This window comes from Triticum aestivum, chromosome 2A (genome assembly GCF_018294505.1).
Source record: "Triticum aestivum cultivar Chinese Spring chromosome 2A, IWGSC CS RefSeq v2.1, whole genome shotgun sequence".
NCBI lineage: Eukaryota > Viridiplantae > Streptophyta > Magnoliopsida > Poales > Poaceae > Triticum > Triticum aestivum.
The window spans coordinates 408,832,252-408,838,085 of NC_057797.1; the positions used below are offsets into that span (position 1 = coordinate 408,832,252).

The 5,834-nt window shown below is 42.8% G+C and overlaps 1 long non-coding RNA gene across 5 annotated transcripts; it reads left to right on the forward strand.

Moving 5' to 3' along the window:
* Positions 1-1,363: 1,363 nt before the first annotated feature.
* On the forward strand, positions 1,364-3,991 carry LOC123188826 (uncharacterized). Of its 5 annotated transcripts, none has more exons than XR_006495237.1 (3): positions 1,364-1,933; positions 2,117-2,191; positions 2,281-3,991. It is a non-coding gene; the product is annotated as an uncharacterized lncRNA (long non-coding RNA). The 5 variants fall into 5 exon arrangements; XR_006495239.1 differs by having other exon boundaries at positions 2,284-3,991; XR_006495236.1 differs by having other exon boundaries at positions 2,117-3,991.
* The last annotated feature ends 1,843 nt before the right edge of the window (positions 3,992-5,834 follow it).

The window sequence follows — 5,834 nt, forward strand, 5'->3', positions numbered from 1 at the left end:
CAACCACATCATCAATACAAAGGGCAAAAAGAAAAGGAAAGTGAATTGTGTGTACGCGTACACTGGAAGACACTGCAGACCAGTTCCTAATGCTTCTCTGGGTCTTACAACCATCGGTTAATCCGTGAGCAGGAGAACGGAGAAAAACAAAGTGCAGATCTTAGTCTCTAAGGCATTTCATCAATCATGTAAAGATCTAAAGATGAAGCGGTTCTGGATTTGGGTTGGGAAATTGGCCGAGCAATTATGACCAGGCTGCACCAATAAGTCCTTGCCAACATGTAAATTATCCAGTCAATACAAATGGTATACCTTCGTAAATAATCTATCCTATTTAAACAAAGTGATATGGCAAGGTAAAGTGAGATGGCAAGGTCTTCAGAAACATCCAGCCGACAGTCTCAAATTGGAGGCTTGAATTAACAAAGGATCTTCAACTACTTCAACACAAGATCAAAGACAAGCATTCCACCTCGTTCAAGCAGGCTGTCAGATCAATTTTTAAATGGTTGTCATGTTGCCCAGAACTGAAGTTGGATAAGGGTTCTGCCCCATTAGCTTAGATCTTTTTTCTTTTGTTTCTATGTTCTCCTTTACCTTTGTAACATACTATTTTTTAATGAAAATATACCATAGAACTATTGTTCTACGGTTTGCTGTTCAAAAAAGGTGAAATTACCTAAAGGATCGCATGTCCATCTTCTTCAGTCCTATTCACACTGAGCGGAAATAACGGAAAACTCACAAACATGACAAAAAATAGATCTTCTTCAGTCCTATTCATATGGTTCATATGTACCAATGCATGGTTTTTGTATATAAATAGAAAATTTGAAGGCACATGTTCCAGTTTTCTTTATTTACTGGAACACCATAGAGATCGCATGCCTATACTTTGTCGTGCAAGATTCTGCAAATTAATAGCTAGAGCGACATTTCACTACAACTATCAGTGGATAATGTATTTGACTAAAGTAGTACTATTATAGTGTCTCTATTGTATCTCAAGAATTAACTGGATGTTTGTACAACAAAATACTATTCATGAGCAATTGTCACATGCAATTTAGATACATTATAACCGAGCACTTTCCCTGCCCTCTCAAGCCATTAGCATTTCTATACGTTGGATCGTCACTTCTAGAATTTTTTGGCCATCCGATCTGCCCTAAATCCCACCTAAATCGCGCGCGTACAGGCTGCGCTTGCCTCTCGGGCCGCTGCTCCGGTGGCCTTTTTGGCCATCTGACATTCAATTGGGCCTACTGGCTTAATGGGCCTGTAGAAGGATCCTGTCGAACGTGAAACCCTAAAACATCGCGTCATGCCGCCTCACGACCACCATGGGGTCTCGGATTGCAACGGCGACTGCGTTGGATTTACACCGACACAACGGACAGCGCCTCCCTGGTCTGTTCGGTCGCAAGGACGCCGTTCCGTTGCACGGACGGCAAGCGATGCAACCGGATGGGCACGGAAGCGTGCGGCAACATGGAGCAGTAACAGATCGTGGCTGCGGGCGACGGGGCCAACACGCCGTCGTCCTGTCTTCCGTGAGTGGATCCAGCGTGCGGAACCAGCGGACGCGCGATGCGGGCGCTCGATCCTCGGGATGCGGCGTGGAGTCTCCGGCGCTCTCGCTGCTCCCGGCCGCACTAGCGCCTCCGCGCGGGATGCGACGGAGTCTCCGGCGCTCTCCCTGCTCGCTGCTCTGTCGCTTCGCCCATCATGCAGCTGCCCCGCGCTCCACTCCCTCCAACAGCGCATAGCACTGCCCTCTCCTAGAAATGCTCTGCCACCTCCTTGCCTACCCTCCTCCATTGGCCATCCACGTCTTGGCCACAAGCGCCCTGCCCTGTCGTTTTCCTGGCCTGTCCACACACCTAAGCCCTTCCACGCTTCACGCCCACGGTGCCGGAGACACGCTAACCTGGTATGTGTACGATAGCGGCATGCACAATTCTGAATTTTTTGTAATTTACAATATTCAGGTTTGTTCATCTTGTATAATTGTTCCCATGTTCAATACCAATGTCTGCTATTTTCTACGGTGTACACATTTTGCTCTCGGTTCTAAGCTATCCAAGGCAATGGACTTTTTCCGACCATGTTTCAGAAAGAAGGTACATATAATTGCAAATCTTACTACAGAGTGCAAACGAGTGTATTGGAGCAAGGTCTTAGATATGGAGTAAGCAGATTCCTGAAATAATGAGTTTTCTGAACCATGAAAATTTACGAACACAAATCGGTCTTTTTCCTCTTTTCCTTTCCCCGCAGCAGGCGGTGGTAGAGATTGGCATTTGCCGGTGGTGACAACGAGGAGGAGGCAACTTCAATGATGACGTATGGTGGCTGCGGCGGCGGTGTGTGTGAGGGGAATGAGGCCACGACGACGGATCCAACATGATAAGTTCCTTCTCAGCCCCTCCCTTGTTTGCTAGCACCACCGCACCCTTCTCCGCTTGTAGGTTCCCCTTGCTTCTATAGGTCAACTGGTTTTCTCTGGTCCTGTTGATTGATTTGGTTAGCTTTAGCTAGCTTTGTTCATGCCATTAATACTGAGTGAGACTCTTACCAGTGGTGATATGTTTATTTGATTTAGCAGGGCCTGGTGATGATGGCCTTCTTCAGGATGCGTGAACCTCTGATGTTGATGGTCAAGAAGGCAACGACCACATGACAACAATGCAAACAAGTGAACCAGAGGCTCCTATTGCGGACGCTACAAGAATTTTTTTTAGTAAATCCGAAACAGCCATTTACGCATTATTAGCTATTCATATTTTCTATTATCTATTATATTTTTAGTTGTGTGAGTGCTCATTGGCTGCTTGCCCACTATATACTGTAGGAGGGTGATAATGCAAGTACATCCTTGTGATAGCTAATTAGGCATAAACCCATGTCCATGCAATACAAATTGTTTGCTTTGGTAAGACCCTGGTACTATTTACAAGTACAAAATTAAGCCTGACTTTGTTTCTGTTCTTCCCAGTGCTATCATTTATCAACTGTTTAAATCATTCAAAAGAAGGCAAAAATCATTGGCCTAGAAGGAATCAGAATTAATAGAATATACATGGTTCATGAATCATGATAAGAGGGAATTATTGATCAGACATGGCTCCTATTACTGTTAGTTTTGAGCAACAACTGAAAAAAAGGGATAGCTAAATGCAAATGCCAGTTCTGTCTAATTCCTTGTATTAGCACGACATTCCTTCTGTAATGAAAGAATTTATTTAATACTATATAAGTAAACTTTTATTCTAAATCATGTAATGTATCACATTGCTCTCAGTGCCAGCTTTTGGAGAGGAGACGGGCGTGGGTGATCTTAATGATTTTTGAGACATGGTAAATCCCAACCTATCTCTTGCCTTTGTCGTTCCTGATCTGGCAACCTCTTTAATTAAATCCCAACCCAATACTACTTGATTCGGTGGTTATTTGCTATTTATAATTAAATTCGGTCAACGTGGTCTCTCTCTTCTACATGGATTCCATTTCCCTTTTTTTAATGAATGAAAAGAAAAAGGGGGTAGCGTAAAGAAAAGCTCCTGGACCAGAATTTTGTACTTTTTTCCTTCTTATGAAGTACATTGGAATGTCATTATTTGTTTTGTCAGTTGTGCCAGTGGAGACTTGAAAATATATGAATATATTTCTCCTCTCTTTCTTTAAGGTTGTCTGTTGCAGAATATGTGATAATGGAGGTTTGCATTCATGGAGCTATCTTATTTATTAGTGTACTTTAGACTGTTGTCAGTTTGTTGAATGGTGATAGCATTTTCAGTTACACAAGGAGCACTTCAGCCATGCAGATGCAGGACTGAGATGCTACTATTTTTCTGCCAGAACTATGCCATGTAACTAAGATACATTTTTTTGTCATTTTACTGAAAAATATATAACTGGTGTCGCTGATGTATTGTATAGTAGTGTTTTTGTCCCCTGTCTTCTCTTTAATACCAATGACATTTTTCAATTTGTCAGCTATATTTTGCATGCATCAAGTTTCAGTTGTTATTGATTAACTACTATATTCTCTGTTGCAAAATTTCTAGCACTTCCACAAACATTTATAGTCATGATCTGTTGGAGGAACTAGGATAGTCATTTCAGACCTTTTTAGCATTCTCTGTTGGTCCACAATATTCCACAATACACAAGCTATTATTATGGTACACTTCCAATCCCTCTCCTACTGTAGTTACTTCGTAGAATATCATTGCACAGCCAAATTTAGGTGCTTCTAGAGAAAGAGTACTCTGGCTTGATGCTTACATTCTCACTTATGTAAAGTTTTTCTATAGTGAGAATGTAAGCATGAAGCGAGAGTAACTATAGTTTTATTTGAATTCAGAACTATGTATTTCGTCACAAATCTGCCAGGAAATTGTCTCCCGTAACACCTATTTAATATTGCTTCTTGGTAAATTTAATCCTAAGGATAAATGAAGATAAATTCATATGGATAAATGGGCGAGACAACATGCGACATGAAGGTTTGTGTTGGGGTCCATGTGCAATACAAACAAATAAGTCCAAGAACAAGGCCAATGGAGACGTGATGGAACTTATAGTCTGCACTCTCTCATTTTGAAATAAACAAGAACTCTATGTTTTACATAAATTTCTAACCCTATCATACTACATTCAAAATGGACGGGTGCGGCACCGCGCGCCGTCAATGATCTAGTTATTATTACATCCAGTCCTTCATCCAGCGCAGCAAGATGGATCCATATCCATAATTGGCATTCTAATGAACTGCGGTTTCTTTCAAAAAATTAGTCTGAGAATTGGACAAATATGCTTCTGTGTACAACAGAAAGAGTGAGCGCAGGGGGCATCGAGTTACCACGACCTCCAAAACAGGTATAACAATCGAAAGAAGCAGACAAATCCTGCTCACACACATACATGAAATATAAGCAGCACGAGAAAGAACAACACACAATGCCCGACCATATCCGGAACATTTAAACGATCAGCACGACATACAGATATTTAAAAGATCACCAAGGCAGACAGCATGACACAGAAGATATTGAAAGTAAAATACGCGCAAATGTAGTAGAAAGGAAAGAAGAAAACCTTGACGAGTCGAACGACGCAGCGACAGAAGAGATCGTACAACCTGCGAAATACACACAAAAAACGGTCAGAGCACAACGACACACAGGCATGCAATGAACACTTGCCGGTCACAGAAGCAACATAACGGCCTATTTACCCGAGGCAGCAAGCAGAAGCACGTTGGGTAAGAGCAGGACGGACGAGAAGAAGAAGCGCCAGCGACAGGAGAAGTAGGCTGAACAGTAGAACATGCGTTAGCACACATGCATTTCATCAAACATTCTATAGGCAAGCACAAAAGGAGTGGACTAACCTCAATGAGAAGGAGAGACGGACCCAAGGCTCGACGCAAGCGACAACAGGAAACCGTACCAAACTGTGCATGAACGACAGAAAGGCGAACATGCAAAATTAGCACGACGAATACAAAGCAGCGGCGAAGAACATGCGAACCAGAGAAGGACAAATCTCAACCAGCGGCAACCATCGAGCAGAGGAGGCCCATGGGAACAGAGCATGGGGCTACCGCATCTCAGCCACCATGCGGCACGGCGAGGCAAAATATCCCAATCCATCTCTCCTTTCCTGTCATAGTTTCATTCATCTTCTAGATGACTAACACGATTAGCACATCAACCAAGAAAATAAGAGGAATGATGAACATCACATGGAAAAAACAAGAACGATGAAAATCACCTCAACAGGAGACGAGGTAGATCGATTGGGCTATTTGTCCACGGCCGCCAGCG